General features: G+C 39.9%; 1 long non-coding RNA gene across 3 annotated transcripts in view; it reads left to right on the top strand.

Annotated features, from left to right (window-relative positions):
* LOC134362900 (uncharacterized) overlaps positions 1-21992 on the top strand; it is a 48708-nt gene that overhangs the window by 3848 nt on the left and 22868 nt on the right. For all 3 annotated transcript variants that reach the window (XR_010021660.1, XR_010021659.1, XR_010021658.1), the window contains exon 4: positions 20848-20940. This is a non-coding gene — a long non-coding RNA (uncharacterized LOC134362900). The remainder of the gene's footprint in view (positions 1-20847; positions 20941-21992) is intronic.

The following is a 21992-nucleotide window of genomic DNA, read 5'->3' as shown; positions in this document are numbered from 1 at the left end:
ATCCATTCACATTCAGTATAGCACGGTCCTATAATTTAATCATCCCTTCAAGGCTGCACCTTTCAATTACCATAATAGGTTTTCCCATCCTCTTAACAGTCACAGTGGGGGCTAAGTTTCTAATACATAAAATTTGAGAGACAATTCAAGCCTCAATGAGTTTTGGGGGGACATAATTCAATCCACTACACAGCTATTTAAAATTGCCCTGCCAACATGGCAGTATTTTTTAAAAAACATGTTTTTCTCTCTCTCCCTTCAGATTTATCCTCCTGTTTCTCTTTTATTTAAAATAATAGTAAATTGAGAAGGCCTTTCCCCTGTTATTTCCTAGGCTACTATAGTCTAGAAACATATCTTACCTGTTTTGTAGATAGTAACAATTTAATCTCATGTGCTGGTGCTCCTGCACTGCTGTTATGAGGTCACTCCTTGGTTCCCTGAGAAACTTAAGAAATATGTGGGTGTATAGTTTATGTTAGTTTGCAGAAGTGACTAGGAGATACGGTAACATCCTTGGCTTACGTTCTCTCAATTGGGCAAAGCAGTGCCTGTGTATTCTCTAATGTACCTCTGCTTGAAATAAGGCATGGGGAAGGGATTACAGAGAAAAGTTAAGGGGAAAAATGAGAACAGAGTGCAAATACAAAGTACGGAAAGCGAGGAAGGAAAAAAGTAAGAAAAGGAAAAAGATAAGAGAATAGGTTAGAAGGCATCAGTACAGGATAGGTGGAAGGGAGGTGAAGGGAATAATCCACAGGTCCATTAAGCCCCTCGTGGTGTGAGAAACACAGGCGGCTGTCTTGTAGGAAGGAAAAGCAGCTGGTGTAACTCCCAACTGAGCTGATCTTGGGTAGCACGTACTTTCCTTTCTTATCCTCTATTTCCAGTATCAGGTAGGGGAAATTTCTTTTTTCTTCTATCAGCTGGGGTTGTGATCAGATGCCAGTAATTTTGATATTATCCTCAGTTCAGTTGGCTTATCAAGGAAAATGTATTACAAAAATCACTGAAGGTATTCCAGGTCAAATTTCATTTTATTCATTCATTCAGCAAGTAATTATTAGTTGATATGTCCCAGACACTGAGGACATAAAAATGAATGAGATCCTGTTCTTTTTTTGGGGGGGAGGCTGGCTGATAGGGGATCTGAACCCTGGACCCTTATGTTATCAACACCATGTTCTAACCAACTGAGCAAACCAGCCAGCCCGAGATCCTGTTCTTGCTCTCAAGATGTTTATGGTCTGGAGAGGGAGACAGACAAGTAACACAGTACAGTGTGTTAAGTATTAGCATATTAGCAGAGAGTGATACGAGAGCACAGAGGAGGGACCCTTGATACAGCCTTGGAGGGGATCTGGGAAGGTTGTCTAGATAAGTTGGCATCCAGGCTGAGTCCTAAATTAGCAGATTGCAAAGTAGAGGACAGGGAAGGGTATTCTAGGCAGAGCAGAGAAAGCAAAGGCCCAAAGGCAGGGAGAGCACAGTCCATTCAGAAGTTGTAGGCATTTCAGGAAGATATGAAGAATGTTTGCATTATCCAACTTTTGGTGATTGTTCTACTGTTTTACTAGTGTGGGTTATTAAGACTTGACTATGCTTGCTGGAGCACAGAACATTAAAGGCTACTTATTTTATAGCAGTAATTCTATTTTAAGATGAAAACACCAGAAATTGTATTTCATGTCTAGAGATTCCCAGGAGAAAATGTAAATTACCACAGCCTTTGAATTAGCAAATGATTGGTAATCCTCTGTCCAGTAAAAGAAAGAAGGTGCAGTGTGCAGCATGTTCCTTTCTCATCCAACTTTGGGATCTGATTGTGTTCAGCTTTGTTTTTAATTAGGTGTGTGGGGGTGAAATTTAGGGTCCTTGTTTAGCTGGTTAGGATATTTGAGTTAGGAGGAGGGAGGAGTTCAAGAATAGTTGCTACTTTATGGCAGAACAAAAGAAATACATTTAAAACGTTCATTTCTCTGATCTTACCTACAGAGCAAAAGCAAGACATAGTCAGGGACTTTGTTTCAGAAAGACAGTTATTTTAACTTGACAAAGCATTTATTTAACATTATTCACTGTAAAATCTATTGTGTACAGATTAAGAGCATTGATTTTTTTTTTTAAACCCTTGACCTTGGTGTTATCAATATTTTTTGTCTTTTGAGGCATAGATATAGCTGCATTAAACAGAAAACCTTATGTGTATTCATTGGACAACACTGGGATTTTACCTGGATTAATAGAGGAAAAAAGTGGTATGTGGGGAGTAGGAAAGAACAAGCTTAGAAAATAGCATATAGATTCAGTGATCATTTTCAGGGGTCAGCCATTTTTCTTGGCCTCACTGTGGCAATTGATATTCCCTCCTTGCACACTATCTTCACTTTGGCTTCTAGGATGCCACTCCCTTGATTCTCCTCCTACCTCACTGGCCCCTCCTTCTCAACCTTTCTTGTTTGTTTTTTCTTTTTCTTTTTTTTTTTTTTTTTTTAAAAAGATGACCAGTAAGGGGATCTTAACCCTTGACTTGGTGTTGTCAGCACCACGCTCAGCCATTGAGCCAACCGGCCATCTCTATACTATATAGGATCCGAACCCATGGCCTTGGTGTTATCAGCACTGCACTCTCCCGAGTGAGCCACGGGCCGGCCCATTGTTTGTTTTTTCTGATTCATCTCCTCAACCTCCAATGATAGAATACTCAGAGCAGTTCTTAGATACCTTCTCTGTCTACACTCATTTCTTAGGTGCTCTCTTTCAAGACTTTACCATATATCCCCTGACAGTTCTTGAGTTTATATTACTATCTTGAACGTCTTCCCCTGAACTCAAGACTCTTATATGCAGCTGTCTATTGGATACCTCCACTTGGGTATCTAATAGCTTCTTGAACTTATTAAAGAACCTAACTGCAGAATTTCTCTCAAACCTTCATCTCTGGCTGTTCCTCCCCATCTTAGTTTCATTTATATTGAATATATACACGAGTCTCCCCTGATTCTGTTCTTTCTCTTACTCTCCTCATCCAGTCCGCCATCAGGTCCTGTCAGCTCCATCTTATAATATATCCAGTGTTTGAACACTTATTACCATGTGCCCTGTTGGAATAGTCTTCTAAATGGTCTTCCTCCTTTTGCTTTTGGTCCCCTCAGTCTAATCTTAACAGTGACCAGAGTAATCCTTTTAAATGTACGTCAGATCATGCCACTTCTCTGCTGAAAACTGTCCACTTTCTCCCAGCTGCTCTAACTTCTTCCCTACCACTTCCCCTTGTGCTCTAGCCACACTGGTCTCTTTGCATTTGCTCCAACACGCTGGGCCTTGGGGCCTGTGTAGCTGTGTTTTCCGCCTAGAACACTGTTCTTTAAGATGTCAGTATAGCCTCCTCCCTTACCTTGTTCAGATTTCTGCTCATCTGTCACCTAATTAGTGAAGTATTTCTTAACCATCCTTTTTAAAGTAAAAGCTGTCTCCCTACTCTCTGCCTTCTCTGTCTCCCTTCCCTGCTTTGTTTTTCTCCATAGCACTTATTGCTATTTGACATACTATTTTTTTGGGGGGGGGGTAGGGGGCACAGGGATCTTGGCTGGTACAGGGCTCTGAATCCTTCACGTTGGTGTTAACAACATTGCACTCTAACCAAGTGAACTAACCGGGCAGCCCTGGACATGCTATTTAATTATTCATTCATTTATTAATTGTTTAACTAGTACTTACTGAATGCTGCCTACTGTATGCCAGAGACTGTTCTAGGGACTCTCTGCCATAGTTTACTATTTGTAACCCCCTACTATAATGTAAATTTCATGGTTAGGGCTTTGTTATGCTCATTGCTATATCCCTGTGTCCTAGAACAGTGCTAATACATAGGAGTTGAATGAATAAATTTATTCAATTTTTAAACAAAAATATATTGAATATGTAGAGGGTTGTGTGCCACATAATGAGGGGAAGATCTGTGTGAATAAGATATCGTTCCTGCCCTCAACCTGCTCAAGAGTCTAAAAAATGCTTATTTTGATCTGAAAAGTGCTGTGCTCTCTAGCAGGATAAAGTGCTACTTCATTCTGGAATTGAGGAGATGAGAACTGGTTTGCAGGGGTGTGGATATCATCAGAGACCAAGTCCTCCTTTATCAGGCTATCAATAATTTGCACTCTTTTTGGGAGGGCAGGATTGATGATAGCTCACTATTGCTACCTTAATAGGTTACAGTGCATGTTTGGTCTTACCTTGTTAGAGCAGTTATGGCCTTTTCAAGAGTTTCTTTAAAATCCTGTTTTAAGTCTTGGTTCTTTTTAGGAACCTTCTGGGCACTGTCTAACACAGCCACCTACTCACAGGGTAAGTGAAAGAGTTCGCCAACTTTACCTTCCTCCATATCTGAAAGTTCTTTTCCAGTAACCCTGGCCATCCACTTACTTGTGTGGCCTTGAACCAACCTCAGTTTCAGCACCTGTCAGATGGAGATAAGGACAAATGACACTAGTCTTGTGAGGATTAAATGACTAATAAATACATCAGTTTTGTGAACAGGAGAGTGGAAAGGAGAAAGGGAATAGAGACTGACAATTTCTTTTTTAAATAAGTACTGTGTATCTCTGCTCTTTTTTTTTTTTTTTTTTTTTAAAAGATGACCGGTAAGGGGATCTTAACCCTTGACTTGGTGTTGTGAGCACCACGCTCAGCCATTGAGCGAACCGGCCATCCGTATATGGGATCCGAACCCGGGGCCTTGGTGTTCTCAGCACCGCACTCTCCCGAGTGAGCCACGGGCCGGCCCTCTCTGCTCTATTTTGAAACAAAGTTTATAAAATAAGTGTATGTTTTCTTTTCTAATGAGAGTAATAAAGATTTAATTATTTAAAACAAAGATTTTTGTGTATTGCTTTCTATAGAGTAACAAGTTTCTAATAAATACTTCTCTGTCTCTCTACCCAGGTACTTACCTCTAAACAAGGGTACTTTAAAAAGTTCATGGAAAGATTCATATTATCTTTTAATTCTATTTTTCCACAAACTTTTGAAGCACCCTCGTATTACCTGAGGGAAATGAAATCCTAGAACCCCACCCCAAGCTACCCAGTGAGCTGGTAGCTAGGTAGAAAAACAACCCTTTCCTTTTAGATGAAATTGGAACTAGGAGGTAGTAGTCTTTGGGAGAGGTTCAAAGAGATGGAGGAGGAGGAGGAGGGTAACAGCAATAAAAGTAATGGCTAACTTTGATGAACCAGGCACTGTGCTAAGCACTTCATGTGGATTGTTTTAACAGCATAACAACCAGATGATATTGGTACTATAAGAAGCAGAGCAGTGTAGGAGTATGGAGTATAGACTCTGGGGTCAGACTTCCTATACTCACATATCAGCTTTGCCAATAAATGACTCTGGTGGCCTTGAACAAGAAAACTGTGCCTCATTTTCCTCATCCGTATCTGGAAAATGAGGGTAATAATAGTACCTGCTTTGTAAGGTTGTGATGGTTAAATTACAAAAGTCAGGTAAAGTGCTTAGCATAGTGCTTGGTACATAGAAAGTGCTTACCCAATGTCAGCTGTTACCATAATTAAAATAGTTGTTATCCTCATTTAGTAGATGGAGAAACAGCTTAGATATAGGTAAAGTAATTTGCCTAAGTCACACAGCATATTAATGATGGAACCAGAGTTTGTATCCAGGCAAACTCCAGACCTTTTGCTCTTAACCATTACCCTGCATCACCTTAATAGGTTGAGGGGAAGAGACTGGACAAGAACTCCATCTTGTTGAACTTGAGATGAGGTAGGTGTAAAGTTTGGGCTTGGGTTCTGACCTACCTAACCTTCATTTGTGATCTTAAGCATCTTATCACCATAGTGTGTGCCTTGATTATTCTCTTGAATTGATTCTTCCCTAGATGAAAAGAAATGAGTGATAGTTAAGTTATGGTCTTTCCTCCTAAGGGATTGGGAGTTCCCTAGGCCAGGAAATGGAGCTAAATAACCATATCTGTCTCAGTACTCTTTGGACCAAGTGTAGGAACTTGTCTGGACTCTCTTCTTCATACAGCTGGTAATGATAAGAAGCAGAACAGTATATACATTAAGAACTTTCTGTGTACTATGTACTTTACATGGATTATCTCATTTAATGCTTAAAATAACCTTATATGTAGGCACTTTTATCCCTATTTTATAGAGTTGAAGAGAAGTTATGAAACTTACTTAAAGTCACATGGTTAATAAATGGTAGAACTGGGATTTGAATAAGGCAGTCTGGCTCCAGAGTCCATGCTCTTAATCTCTGCACTCTACTCTACTCTTCTAGTCTTCTCTTACCTTTGGAAAGTAGTTAGTGTGGGCAGTGTCGTTTAAGAGGTAATAGGCCAGTTCTGTTTTTCCATTTGAAAAATGGGAAGATATTGACGGACCAGGAATGAGGAGGCCTGTGATCTTGTCTTGACCCTGTCACCAGCTTGTCATGTCCAGGACTTCACTTTTCTTAGCTTTGTTGTCTTCATTCATTAAACAAAGGGGTTGCTCTAGTTGCTCTTTGAGGTCTTTTGGAACTCTGATGTTCTGTGATTAATCATAGGAAGTAAGCAGAGTAACACCTATTCAGCTCCTTGAATTTGGGGCGGTGGTATTTTATGAATTCTTAGTGAGTCTGCTTTGTGCACTGAAGATGCCAGATTCCAGAGAAAGAGATGAACTGTTCACCTCCTTGAAGATGGTAGGTCTGAGCTCTTTAGTGAGACTGGTTGCCAAGGAAACTCAGCCTCTGGCCCAGCAACAGCCAGGAATGCTTTGGTTGAGGCTTGAGTACAGATAACTAAAACAAGCACCACATTTAGGTTTCGTTCCCTGTGTCCCCAACCACCACCCCCACTTCCCTTTCCTTTTCAAGATGCTAGTTTTGAACACTGTCATGTGTTAGGCACTCTTTTAAGTACTTAACAGAGTATATCATATTATTTAATATTCATGGTAATCTTACAAGATAGGTACTAACATTCTAAATTTATAGATAATGAAACTGAGGCAAGTAGCGTTAAATAACTTGTCCACATTTACTCAAGTAGGTGAAAGTAGTATCAAATCTATGCTTTATTTTTTTTTCCCCAAACCTATGCTTTTAGCCACTAGGTTGTACTGCCTTGTTATATCTTTAAAAAAAAGAAAGGAAGAGGATTCTTTAGTTATTTATTAGTGGCTTTTGTTTGTTTGTTTTTGTTTTATTTAGATTGATAGACTCTTGGAGCTGGAAAGAGCCTTTGAGGTAGTTTAATGCAATCTCCTTTTGTTTCCAGTCTGCCATCCATTTACAGGAATGCTTTCTATCGTCCCCTTAACAGAAGATCATCCAAGTTCTCTTTGAATACTCCTATTGATGGGGGAGCTCATTACTTCTTGAGAACATTATTATATTGTTGAATAGCTCTCATTGGTAGAAAATTATTTCTTGTTTTGAATTGGAATACAATTGAGACTTCTCGTTAGTTTTAGGCCAATCCCCTGGAACCATGCAGGAAAAATCGTCGTATAATCCATCTTCCATAATTTTGTAAACCTGTGGACAGTCTTTCTATTTATAAGGCATATTTACAGTTTTCTAATAGCATGTAAACTTGCTTTTGATTCAGATCTTTTAATGCAAAAGCAGTCCCTACCTCTCCCTATTTTGCAAATACAGCCTACCAAATCTGTGCTTCACTTTTTGTGATTATTTAGGCACAAAGTGGGCTTTTCCCACATACTTGGAGAATGAATGGATGGTGAGCTGTGTTTTGAAATTTGCATGAGTCTGGAGGGTTTTACAGTCTCCTAATCTCGTAATCTCTAGAATGCAGGCTGCTGCCCTGCACATACCATCAGAGCTCACAAAATGGCTGGGAGTTTATCCGGGCACTTGATGAACTGCATTTACTTCATCCCGCCACTAGGTGATGAGCAACTCACAAACCCAAACTGCCAGGGACTGTGTACAGTATAGTTATTGTCTGTATTTGGAAAGAACATCAGAAGTCATTGGTTCAACCTCATTAAAAGGTTTTTGGTGGGTGGGAGTGGAGCATATGCTTCTTGTATACTTTGTCTTTCCTGGCTGTGTTCCAATTTTAAATATTAAGTTGGCTGGGATGTTTCTTTGAGTGATTTAATGCATGATACTTTCAGAGTCTTTATATGTCCAATTTTCTTTTAACCTACGTGTATGAATGATGTCTTGGTCGGGTTTAGGATTCTTGAATATTAGTCCTGGTATCTACAGAGTCTGTAAGCAGCTTTCCACTGTCTTGTGTTTTTGGTGATATGGATGAGAAGTCCAGTACCAATAGGATTCTTTTTCCTTTGTGAGTAATAACCTGTTCTCTCTTTCGGGAAGTTTGTGAATTTTTAATTATGCTTAGAGTTTCATCATGATGTGCTGAGATGTGTATCTTTTAAAAATAACCCTTCTTGGCACTCAAGGCTTTTAGACTTAAAAACTTATCTTTTCTCAGTTCAAGGAGAACTTATTGTTTCCCTTCTTTCTGTTTCTTCTAACTTCCTTACTTTACAGATTAGGAAACTGAAACTGAACCCAGAAAGTGAAATGACTTGCTCAAGGTCATATAGCTGGTTACAAATGAAGCTCAAGCAAATAACCTGACTCCTTTGATGAACTAGACTTTTATTGAATTGAATATTGTTCCAGTGAGAGGGCCATTATGAATAACTTGGAAATTTTTTAGTGAGACAGGAATTTTGCCAATGGCTCATGGGGAGATGAAGGCCGAAGAGGTGAGAAAATTCAGTATGATTAAAATATGGCTTTTTTGAGGCTGGCCAGTTAGCTCACTTAGAGTGCAGTGTTATAAAACCAAAGTCAAGGATTCAGATCTCCTTATTGTCCAGTCGCCAAAAAAAAAAAAAAAAAAAAAAAGGCCTGTTTGAAGGACTAAAGAATTCACAAGTCCCCTGGTATCCCAGTTATTGGAGCTAGCCTAAAGCTCTAAAACTTAATAAAACAAGGAAGTTGCTTGAGCACTTGAAGAGTTAAATATTTAGTAGTCAGGAGTTGGATAAGTGTGGTCGTGCCTTGTTATAAATATTGTAAAACATAAATGGCATATGAAGGCTTGGAGACAGACATCATAAACCGTGTCTTATCAGTGGTCTGGTTTCTGTTTTGATTTACAGCTTGGGACACTTTTCTGTTGGGAATCACCTGCTCCTGGCTCTGTTGATCTTTGGATTTCCCCACCCCTTCAGTTCCTTTCAGTTTTGAAATGAAACCTACCCCAGAGGGCGACGTCAGGTATCGTCAGGTATCGAGAGGACTTTGACAGCTCACACTGGGTTGTTTTTTTTCCAGAGCTGTCTGGTATGTGACTTTGTGAGGTGTGAGGCTCAGCAAGCTGTTATACAGAATAATTGATGGTGAATCAGCTGTTGGGTAAGGTGTGGGCAGTGTCATTTCTGTGGGTAACCAGGAAAACATGACCAGATACATTGTCTTTCACCCACAGAAAGTTGAAAGTTAAGAGCACAAATCGCCAGAGAACTGTCCATGACCTCTCTGCCTTTGGTTTGGTGAAGAAGGAAAGGTTTTATTTCAGCTTCTAATCTCCTAATTTATAGAACCTCCTCACCTCTTTTCTGTTTCTAGCCTCCTGCTGCTGTTCCAGCTACTGAACATCTGTACTGTGCCTCATGGAATTGCTGCTTTGTGAAGTGACTCCTCTAGATGCCCTTAGACATCCTCCACCCCACGCAGACTTCACACAATACAGCTTGCCCTCCTCCTTTTGCTGTAAACCTGGCTTCTACCAGATTACTTCACTTGGAATTTTTACAAGTGGGACTAGCTCTTTTTTCATCTCACCCCATACTACTTCCCCCTTGACTTTGACTATCTCCCAGCCCCATTCCTCAACACTCCAGGGCTTCTTTGAGACCTTCAAATATCTTTTTCTCTTTGAGATTTCTATTGGCCGGCAAGGCCACCTGATCCCTGTCCTTTAAGCTGGCATCTATACTCATTTTCTCCATGTTTGTTTAAGACTTCAGTGTCTGACCTCCCCTCCTGGGGCTGTAGCCCAGGCTCAGGGATTGGGGACCAGCGCTAGCCTGGAGCCAGGGATTCAGGATAGAGTGTGGAATTGGGGGCCTGGTGTGAAAATTTTAGATGTGGGAAAATGGGAAGCCAGAAGATGTGAACACCAAGGCCAGTGGAGGTTGGGAGGGACAGAGAAAATTTGGTATCTGAAGCAAAAGATGTCTTTTGTAGGTTCCCTCTTCTGTCCATTCATTTTTTTTGTTTTGTCTTTTTTGTGACCGGTAAGGGGATTGCAACCCTTGGCTTGGTGTCGCCCGCACCACGCTCAGCCAGTGAGCGCACTGGCCATCCCTGTATAGGATCCGAACCCGTGGTGGGAGCGCCGCCGTGCACCCAAGCACTGCACTCTCCCGAGTGCGCCATGGGGCCGGCCCTGTCCATTCTTTTTTGAAAAATTATTTTTTAATTTACATAGAATATAGTAAATAATTTTTAAAATAATCATTACACAGTAAATCATTTTTTAACTACTTATGCATCTACCCCCCCCATTTCGGTTGTTTCCGTATTCCCTAGAGGTAACATGTCAATGGTTGGAAATGTATATTCCAGACTTTTTTCTGTGTTTGCATACATTTGTATAAACCCAGAAAAAGTTAAAGTATTATTTTGTGTTTTATTTATTTACACAAATGGTATCACATTTTATGTATCATTCTGGTATTTCCTTCTTCAGTAATGTGCCTTGATAATATTCCATGCTAGTACATAAAGATATCTTATTTTTTTGACTGCTGTATAGTATTTCACTGAATGAATATGCTGTATTTTATTTAGTTATTCTCCTATCGAGAGACATTAAAGTATTTCCTGATTTTTTTTTTTAAGTTATAAATGATTCTGTTATATTTTAGATGTTAGCGTTCTGTTCCTAGGCTTTTTTTTTTTTCTTTCTGTTTTTTTCCTTGTGCTCTCCCTGGGTGATCTCAGCCTCTCTGACAGCTTTAGTTACCATCTACACATGGATGATTCCCAAATCTCCAGTCCAAATCTCTCTCCAGACTGGAATATCCACCTGCTCACATGGACAACTCCACTGGGATGTCTTGCAGACATGGCAAAATGAAGCCGCCCCCTGCTTTTACCCTCTTGCTCCTTCTGCAGTGCTCTTTCATACACATTGTAAGCAGCATGCAGTGGCTAAAGCCAAAAACCTAGTAGTGACTGGTTAATTCTCCTTTCCCTTCCCACAGCTGACAACCAATCATTAGGACCTGTCCTCACTACCTCCTCAATATTTCTTGAATCCAGTCACTTTCCTGCTTCATTACTACTACCCTGTACCTTTCCTAATTTATGAAAGAGTATTTATGAGGATTAAATGAATTAATATATGTCCAATGCTTAGAACAATAGATTGGCACCTACTATGTGCTATTTGAATGTTATCATCATCATCTTCATCTTAGTCTACATAATCTGCTCTCACCTCTGCCTCCAGTCTTGATTTTTATCCTCCCTTGCCTCCATTTCATTCTCCACACTGCAGCCAGAGTGATCTTTATAAAACCATGATGTCATTCCCCTGCTTAAAAAACCTTCACCAGGGGCTGGCCAGTTAGCTCAGGTGGTTGGAACACATACTTCTAACACCAGGGTTAAGGGTTCAGATCCGCATACTGGCCAGCCACCAAAAAAAAAAAAAAAAAAAAAACTTCGCCAATATTTCCATTGAGCTTTTGCATGTGGTGTTATCCCCATCTTGAATGCTCTTGTTGATCTTTGAATGACTGGTGTCCTTTTATCTGCTTTTAAATGTCATCTCTTCAGAGAGGTCTTCTCCAGACCACCTAATGATTCTAAACATATGCTGTCTATCACATCACCTTATTTTAATTATTCGCATAGCACTTGCCAGTATTTGATATTTTTCTGGTTTATTTGCATATTTGTTTATGGTCTTCTCCAATTAGAATGTAAATTCTCTGAGAACGAGGATATTGTATTTTATTCACTGTTGTTTTCCTAGTACCTGGCAGTACCTGGCACACTATAGGCACTCAATAAATATTTGTTAAGTGAATGATAAAACAGCTTCCTATGTCTTATAAGGCTGTTCTTGACCTCTCCAGCATCAGCTCTGTCAATATACTCTCTACCTTGGCCTCCCCATCCTCCAGCTCATCACATCTCTGTAGAAGTGCTTTCTTGTTGCATGGCCTTTTCATGTGCTGTTCCCTGTGCCTAGAACACTCTTCTTTAAATGCCCTGCCACTGCTTGGGTATCTCCTATTCATCCTTCAAGTTACAGCTTGGGTGTAACTTCACCTGACTAGCCTTCTTGATCCTACAACTCTGTGTGCATTGCCCTTTATGTTTTGTAATTATTTAGTTGTCTGTGTCCTTCTAGAGTGTAGGTCCTATGGGGCAAAGGCCTGTGTCTTACCATGAATTCTTAGTCATAGCTGATCAGCAGTGTCTTAGCTCAAAAGATCCTTTGAGGTGGGTTCTGGGGGTGGGTGGGGATGGAGTAGCAGGGATAGGCACCCAAGGGCTAGGAAGGTGTACGTTAGGATGGTCAGTTCACCTTGGCTCATTGTCATTTTCGTTATTCAGTCATCTTTGGTGACTCCAGTGTTTGCTGGGATGAACCGTCTAACATGCTTGAAATGAACCATCTAATACGGTTCTCTCTCCAAGCATGTTCATGAAACCAGGGTAAGCCTGACAGGGGACTTGCCCACGAAGGGGGCATGTGTGCTAAGGATAAAGGTAGAGGATCTGGGTAGGAAGATTGTCTACTCTGCGTGACTGAAGGCAGAATAGCTAAGAATGGAGTGAAATCCTAAGCAACGAAGGGAGCAAAAGGCCTGAGGGATAAGGTGAGGCAAGGTTGAAACAGGAAGCTGAATCATTAAGTCAGAAACCTAGAGAATTTGGATAGTGGGTGGAGTGCGAGAAGGGACAGGGCAAGTAGTTCAAGATTAGGGTCATAAGTAATCTTGGGGATTACTTAAAATATCTTTTAGCATTCTTACCTCTTTAGTCTGGAACCAGCTTTCAGATTATAGGAAGGATCAGACAATTGACATACAAGGGTTTGAGTGAGATTGCATTATTACTTTCTTTGTGTTTTGTGTGCTATTTACTTTAAAACCAAATCCCCAGAAATCCTACTTTACATTTTCTGTTCACGTCAATGTCTGCTGTCAAGAGCCTACCTTCCGTCCTTTTAAATATATCAGGTTCAACTAGCTTATCTTTGAAGCAGGTTTCCTATACAGAAGCCTAAAGCAGTGCTGGAGCTCCCTTCAGGTTGAGTGAAGGGAATGAGCACTTCTTCAGGCTACCTCCTCCCACTGAACAAGGCATAGGAGCTAGCTTCAGCAGCCTCAGGAGTTCAGGACTCTGCTCAGGCGCAGTGTGTGGAATTTCTCTCTGAATTTTGGGGAGGGACATGAGAGTATAGAATGTAGGTTGAGACTCTCCCAGTGAGGCATAGTAAGAAGTAGTGGAAGACTGGCTGGATGTACAGGAATGGTGGGATATGAGGATGTGTAGGAGTGGTTTTCAGGGCTTCTGACCTGAGTGGTCCTTAGGTTTATGGCAGGGCTGGGGGCACTGATGTGCCAACTGGAGAGTCTTAGTGAGAGTAGCCTTAGTCCTTAGAGGTGTTCTGTGTGTTTTTCTATGTAGCCTGGAGCTCTTCTGTAAGCTAAGCGGGGAATCATGAGGACAGAAACAGTACTTACTGAGGAAGCGTATATTCCCTTTGGAAAGTTGAAGTGATTATATGCATAGACTGAACAGTCTATGGCCGGTCATCTGGCCTCTGTGAGGTGAGGCACATGCACTCCCCTCCTAGGGCTCTGCTGGGAAAACCAACCTAAGAGAGCCAAAGCTCATGACCATTGTTAGTGATTTTCCCAAGTGCCCATTGTCTGCTTGCCCCCTTGTCTGCTTGCCCCCTCAGCTCTCTAAGCCATGTGTTCTGATGGCCTGCCTTCTATTTTCTGCTTTGGGGCCTTCAAATTCCATAATTCACTTAGACTTTTCTTTCTAGATTACTCACTCCACGCCCAGCTTGACTCTTTGGCTCTACATAGTCCCCTGATTTTGACATTGCCAGCAAGCTTCAAGTAAGGGCCTTGTTCCGTTAGCCCTGTTCCTAGAGCTATGGTTTTGAAGCTTTAATGCATCAGAATTACCCATGGGGGCTAGATACTTGTTTAAAATGGGGGTGGGGGGAGTGGATACTTGTTTAAAATGCAGATTCCTGGTCTCTACTCCTAGATATTCTGTCTGATCCAGTAGGTATGGGGTGGTAACCAGGAATCTGTAGTTTGATCAGCCTCCCAGGTGATTCTTACACCAGTCATCATTTGTAGACCATATTTAGAGAAACTTGGACTTAGAAGACTGCCAACTCTCTACCCCTGAAGGGGCAGGACCGGGATCAAGTCCTTTGCTTGGATCCTAAGATCCTAGGAATCTGTCTGTCACCTGTCGTACAACAGGGACAATGGATAACTGTCTCTCTGTACTGGTACCCCATGTTCTTGTTGCCACAGTAGGAGTGGAGCCCAGATGAGGTGGAGGGCTTTAATGACTCACCCAGGGCAGGTCAGTACCTTTGGGTCTTACAGGGGGCTTTGGCCTCAGACTCAGAAAGCAGGCTAGAATGTAGACCTTGAGAGCTACCAAGCACACTTCAGATTTGTTTCTGGGGTTCTTCTCATCTCTGTGTACATTGGGTATAGGCCTGTCTTAGTATTTGCCTTACTTATCTGGTCTCCAAGCTGTCCTCACTCCCTGTCTGACCATCCTCCACATTGCTTCTATTCGTCCTTCTATAACAACCCAATCTTGTCTTTCTTCTTTGAAAATACTCTCTTGCATTCCTATTACCTACATAAGCAAGTCCAAATGTGTCAGGTTGGAATAAACAGTCTTGCACAATTTGGTACAGATTGTGGCCTACAACGCCCTGTAATATCTGGTCCCTGCCTCTTTCTCAAGTTTCATCTCAGACCCCTTTCCTCCTTACTTACTGTAGGCACCCTCATCTGCTCACAGTTTCTTGACCTCTTTTCCAACTATCTCTGGCCTCCAGGGCCTTTGCAATGGCTGTATAGCCTCTGCCTGGAACACTCTTTACCCTGCTCTTCACCTCATTAACTATCCCTTGCCTTTAAGTGTCCATTAAGCATTATCTTCTCTTAGAAGTCTTTTCTGGCCACTTTATATAAAGAAACTATCTTCCCCCCCCCCCCCCATTTCTTTCTTTCTTTACCCATTTGCTTCCATTAGACCACTTACTGCTGTTTACCTTTTGGTCTTTCTCTCCCAGAAGATTATAGGGTCCATGAGGTCAGGGACCTTTTTGTTCATGGATATATCTTCAGTGCCTAGTATGTAGAGATACTCAATAAGCACTAATCTGCATTTTTATCTTGTCTGTATCTGTGTTGCTGCATTGAGACTTTGCACAACTCTTGCCCTTTGCCCATGCTTTTGTCTCTGTCAGAAACACCTTTTCTCTTGTCAACTTGTCAGATTCCTTCTTGTCCTTTGCCAGACTTGTTTAAGCATTTCTTTTACTTCCCCAGGCATTGCTGGTTCAACAGAAACAGTACTTTGTTCCTCTTGAATGGGCTTTTCATCATGTATTTTCATTTCACCTATGTAAGAGATAGATGAAATGACAGACCAGTTTCTGAGAGATGGATTAATTTGGAAATGGCAGAACTGATATTTGAACCCTGACACATCTGAGGAGCTGTCATTCTACCTCGCTGTGTGTCCTCTAAAAAACCATTTAGCAGACCCAGAGACACTGGGGTGAAAGAGGTACTTTTTTTAACTAGTGGGGTAATAAAACTATTTTTAAGGGCCGGCCCGTGGCTCTCTTGGGAGAGTGTGGTGTTGGTAACACCAAGGCCATGGGTTCGGATCCCTATGTAGGAAGGATAGCCAGTTAGCTCAGTTGGGAGAGTGTGGTGCTGACAACACCACGTCAAGGGTTAAGATCCCCTTACTGGTCATCTTTAAAAACAAAACAAAACTATTTAAAAAAAATTTTCCTCAGAGTTAAGTACAGTAAAATGTATACAATTGACAAGCCATTAATAAGGATGATAGAATAAGAGGTGACTATAGTGTTTGGATGATGATGTATATTTCGTGTATTTCCTTGATCATATCCTTGGTCACTCCTCATGACACAGACAAAGCCTACATATAACCTAGTAGAGATGAGCTGAGGTGAAACACTATTAAATTCAAACCAAAGCAAATATTAATCATAAACTCATAATTTCTTGGAGGATATAGAAAGTGAAATCTGGACATTTTTTGTTGAGGGGAAAATATGCAAAATTGGTATGCAAAACCTTTAATATATTTTGCTTAAAATACATCTTACTATATATTGATAAGGGATTACTTGAGTAAATTATAGTGGATATTGCCATATTATATAACTATTTAAAGAATGATACAGATAAACATAAACATACTGATAAGGAACAATCTCAGATTTATCATCAAGAGAAAACTAAAGAAGTGTGCAGAATAGTGTTTTTGGTTAGTGTGCTAGTGTTAGTATTTGTATGAATTTGTATGTTATATACCCAGACTATTTTTGGAAGTTTTTAATTTTTTTTTAATGCTGTGTTGCTGAATTTTTTACCATGTGTACATTGTCTTTTTAAAAAAAGAAAAAATGTTTAAGGAACACATAAAATTCACCATCTTAAGCATTTTTAAGTCTACCTTTTAGTAGTCTTAGGTATATTCACACTGTTGTGCAACAGATCTCCAGAGATTTTTCATCTTGCAAAAGTGAAACTCTATACCCATTTAACAACAACTCCCTTTCCCCCCTCTGCCACCCTTTTCCCTCCAGTAACCACTATTCTACTTTCTTTTTCTATGAATTTGACCACTTTAGATACCTCATGTAAGTAGAACTGGCTTTAATAATATTTGTTTTCTTGGAACTGGCTTACTTCACTTAGCGTAATGTTCTCAAGTTTCATCCAGGATTTCTTTCCTTTTTAAGGCTGAATAATATTCTGTCTTATGTATATACTAGTTTGTTTATCCATTCATCCATCAATACATTGCCTTTTATAATTTTTTTAAGGTACTTTGCTTTACTCTATAAATATGATCCTAAAAAGTTGGATATAAACATTGTGTGTATGTGTATATGTCTGTACATATGCAGCAGGGACAGGGATTGAGGTATGGTTAAATTGCATTTTTGTTAACTTTACAGGAAAGAGGAAACTCCTTTTTGTTTTATGAATGATCTCACTCTGTGTCCTGGATTTTTGTATTTGAGATTTTTCTTGAAATGAAACACATCTATATACTAAGAATGGAACAAAAAAGAAAGGGGGCTAGAGATTTGGTTGTGTTTGAAATTTAAGATACCTGGGTACATCAGGACATCCCACCATTTGTCTCACTTTACCCACCCCTCCATTTGTTTTACCAGCATCTATGTTCTTTTGTTCCATATGCTAAAAATCTTGGAGTCCTCTTTTTAATGACATGTTTCCTGTGTGTTGATTTTGTTTCCCCGAATGGAGTCAGTTCTTGAAGGCAGGAGGCATGTCTTATGATTATATCCTACAGTGACAATCTTGATAAGAGTTGCTTAATAAATACATATTCAGTGAAGATAAGAGGGAGGTGGGGGGGGAGAGAGAGAGAGAGAGAGAGAGAGAGAGAGAGAGAGAGAGAGAGAGAGAGAGAGAGAGAGAGAGAGAGAGAGAGTCACCTCTGCCCAAGAAGTGATTGCTTTTGTTTTTTTTCTAACTCATCTTGTACCCTACACCAGTACAGAATTTCTTCCACTTGCAGACTAAGTGTGTTGAGGACTTGGGGTGTGTGCCTGTGTGTGTATGTTCCCTGCTGAAAGCCCAGGAAAGAGAGCAGTGGTGGCCAGATTGCAGCCTGTAGGCTCTGGCCTGATAGTATGTAGAGAGACTTCTGTGTTACAGCCCTGAAGAGAATCTCAGATTTCTATCCTCCTCTTAATATCAAGTCTGGGTATTTAATTGTCAACAGGGAAGCTGGAATGGAATGTGCCTTAGGCTTCTTAAATTCAGTAGCATATAGTAGAAATATTTGATAGAAGTGATTTTGCTATTTTTGGTGATAATATATGAAAAACTTAACAGGACCTGGTATAAAGTAAGTGTCTAAGAAGGGACAGAGAAACTATGTGAGAAGTATTTTAAAACTATCAAATCTTTCCTTTAAGCCCCTTACCTCCATTCATGTACCACCATTCCTTGCCCCAAGCTAAAGATACAGGGGATAGCAACATGTATTCTACCTTTGGGAAATTGCCAATTCCTTGTTTATGGCTTTATGCTCAGGCAAGAAGTGTAATCTGCTCCCATATTTCTAAGAGCAGATACAAGTGTATCTGGGCCCTGTCCACCAGGTTACTCAAAACCTCACCCCAGACTGAAAGTGTTCCAATCAAACTAGCATGTCTGGTCACCCTAGGCAGCATTCTTGGTAGGGACCTAGTCTTGAGGATCTTAGTGGGGAAGTCTGTGAATCTTTAAGGTAGCTATGGCCAGGCAGTGGGTGTGTGGGGGAGTTGACCATGAGTTAACTTAGCTGGTGGGTGTAGGAATAGAGGAGGGGACAAGGTAAGGGGCAAAAAGGGTTTGGTTCTGTCATTTGTGCTCATAGAAAGATGAAGGCAGTTGTTTGTAAGGCGTAGATCTCTGGCCTGCCATAGCCTGTCACCTCCCTGTGATGAGTCAGTCTTGCTTCCACTGTCCCTGCAAGGCATCTTGGATTTAGTAGGGTATGAAATAGGGAATCTGAGTCAGGTAGCTTTGCTTCAAATCCTGTATCTCTGCAGGAGAGGAGTTGTGCCTCCCAGGACCTGTTTTCCATGTGCTGAAATAAGAGGAATCCTGGTCAGATCCCTTGGGCATTTCCCTCCATTCTTTTTTTTTTTTTTTTTTTTTTTAAATTTATTTATTTATTTATTTATTTATTTATTTATTTATTTATTTATTTATTTATTTATTTATTTATTTATTTATTTATTTATTTATTTATTTATTTATTTATTTATTTATTTAATTTATTTATTTAATTTATTTATATATATATATATATATATATATATATATATATATATATAGACTCCTTTATTTTTTAGTTAACTTCTTGCAACTTTTCTTCTTTCTTTTTTTTTTGTCTTTTTCGTGACCGGCACTCAGCCAGTGAGTGCACCGGCCACTCCTATATAGGATCCGAACCCGCAGTGGGAGTGTCGCAGCGCTCCCAGCGCCGCACTCTCCCCAGTGCGCCACGGGCTCGGCCCTCCATTCTTCTTTTTAAATTTTATTTATTTTTGGGTGGCTGGCTGGTATGGGGTTCTGAACCTTTGACCTTGGTTTTATAACACTGTGCTCTAACCAACTAACCTAACAGTCAGCCCCATCTTTTCAAAAAAATGTATTTATAATTTATTTTTTTGTGGCTGGCCCTTACAAAGATCAAACCTTAGACTTGATGTTATCATTATTAGCACCATGCTCTAACCAACTGAGCTAACTGGCAAGCCCCATCCTTTCTGTTTGTTTGTTTTTGGGGTTTTTTTTGACAGCTGTCTGGTAAGGGGATCTAAACCCTTCACCTTGGTATTATCAGCAGCACCCCTTCATCCTTCTTATGCCCTGTTTTCATCCTGTCACTGGCCTGGCTTCTGGAGAGAGGAGGGAAAGGGTGAGAGGATGAGGAAAATAAAGAACTTGAGGGGGTAGGTAGATTTGCTGTCCTTAAATTCTTTCTGGAACAGTGTAGGTGTGGGAAGGAGGATGAGTGAGGGAGTGGGAGAATAAACACACTGCCTGTGTCACTTGCCTGGCACTCAGCCTGGACCCTTGCTTGGTATTATTGATCTCTTTATGTGTTGTTTCTCTCTCCAAGTAGAGTATAAGCATGTACACGTGTGAAATTTTACATCAATGGAATTATACCTTAATGATACTGTTTTTTCCCCCTTAATACTGTTTTGTGATCTTTTTTCACTTGATTGAGTGTTGGAGAAATCTTTTCATAAATACAGAATAAATGGCAGAATTTAATGAGTGAATATATCATATACATTTTATTCTTTAATATTTAATCCATTTATCTTATCTGTCAGCAATGGGTTATCTCTGACCCCCCTTAAAATTGTATCAGTCCCCCTTTCTTCCCGATCTCTGTTCCCTCCTATATTTTTCTTTATAGCATTTAGCACCACCTGATATACTATATACTTTTCTCATTTATTTATTGCCTAACTCCCTCCATTAGGATGTAAGCTCTGTGAAAACAGGCATTTTTTTCTTTTTTATTCACTGCCCTATATATACCTGGTGTTTAGAATAGTTCCTGGTACACAGTTGAAATCAATAAATACTTGTTGAGTGTTGAACTTCTGGTGTATATATTGGGCTTTTTAATTGCAATATCTTGGCTATTATGAACATTCTGTAATAAACATCCTGGTATATGTGAGGGTACTTCAAAAAGTTTGTGGAAAAATAGAACTGAAGGTAATATGAACCTTTCCATGGACTTTTTGCACATCTTTGCATGCTTATTCACTATCTTTTTAGGATGAACTCCAAGAAATGGAATGGCTGAGTTAAAGGATTTGCACATTTAAAATGTCAATTCATGGAGCCAAACTACCTTTAAGAATGTAAACTTCTACCAACAGCACATAAAATTGCTTGTTTCCCCATGGTTTTAATAACATTGGGTATTGTGTTTTTCTTCTTTCCCATCTGACAGGTCTTGTAACACGGTGGTTAAGAATGTGACTTTGGAGCCAGCCTGCTGGGTTCTGAATTCTGACTCAGCTGTTTACTAACTATGTGACCTTGGGTGAGTCATTTACCTTCTCTGTCCCTCAGTTTCATCTTTGGTAAAGTAGGGGTAGTGATAGCACTTATTTTTTGGGTTATTATGAGGTGTCAGTCAGTTAATTCAAGTGAAATGCTTGGAATAGTAACTGAGACATAGCACTCAACAGTATGGTTTAATTTGCATTTCTTTGAATATTAAAGGTTGAACATCTTTTCAAAGGTATTTTGAACATTTTCATTTTTTCTTCGGATCATTTATTCATACACTTTGCACATTTTTCCAATAATACTTTCCTATTAATTTGTAATAATTAACGTATCAACTCATACATAATGCAGAATTGTTCCCAGTTTGTCATTTGTCTTCCAGTTTTGTTTATGCAGTTTTTTTCTGTCTGCAAGTTTTATATTTTTAGGTAGTCAGATCTTTTCCCTTATAGTTTTTTTCTGCTACTAGACCAATGTTTAGAAAATGCGTGCTTCCCCACCCCAAAATTATAAACATAGCTACTTGTTTAAGTACTCTGTGTTTGTGTTTTTAAATCTTTAAATTTACTCTTTAAACTTAAATCTTTGATCCATCTAGAATTTATTTCGATATGAAGAGAGCGGTTGGGATCTATCTTTATTTCTTTTCTTTCAATTTCTTTTTCATTTGGGTTGCTGTTTCTAACCTGTTTATTGAGGAAGGAGCAAGAACAGAAGCCTTTAATCTACTCTCTTTCCCTTTGAAAGTGGCTTCTTCTTTTGAATATCACATACTCAGAAATAGCAAATCTCCTTTCAGAGAATGGATTTAATATTTGGATGCTGCCAAAAGACATTTAGTTGTTAAACTGTGGGACGAATATGCCACATAAAGCAGTTTGGGGTCAGAACTTATGATCTGACTCTTAAGTGATGAGACTGCTGTCTTTCTGGTGCAGCTTCTTGGCTGGCTGTGGAGGCTCTTCCAAAGCGGATCTTAACAAGGGGACTGCTTTGAAGGGGCCATTGTTCATTTGGAATGATAAACTCTGTGTTGTTCAAAAAACAAATGAAGTGACTACAGTGGGTATTTCCTCACTGCAG

This window comes from Cynocephalus volans, chromosome 14, assembly GCF_027409185.1.
Source record: "Cynocephalus volans isolate mCynVol1 chromosome 14, mCynVol1.pri, whole genome shotgun sequence".
NCBI classification, from domain to species: Eukaryota; Metazoa; Chordata; class Mammalia; order Dermoptera; family Cynocephalidae; genus Cynocephalus; species Cynocephalus volans.
This window is presented reverse-complemented; position numbering and strand designations above follow the sequence as displayed.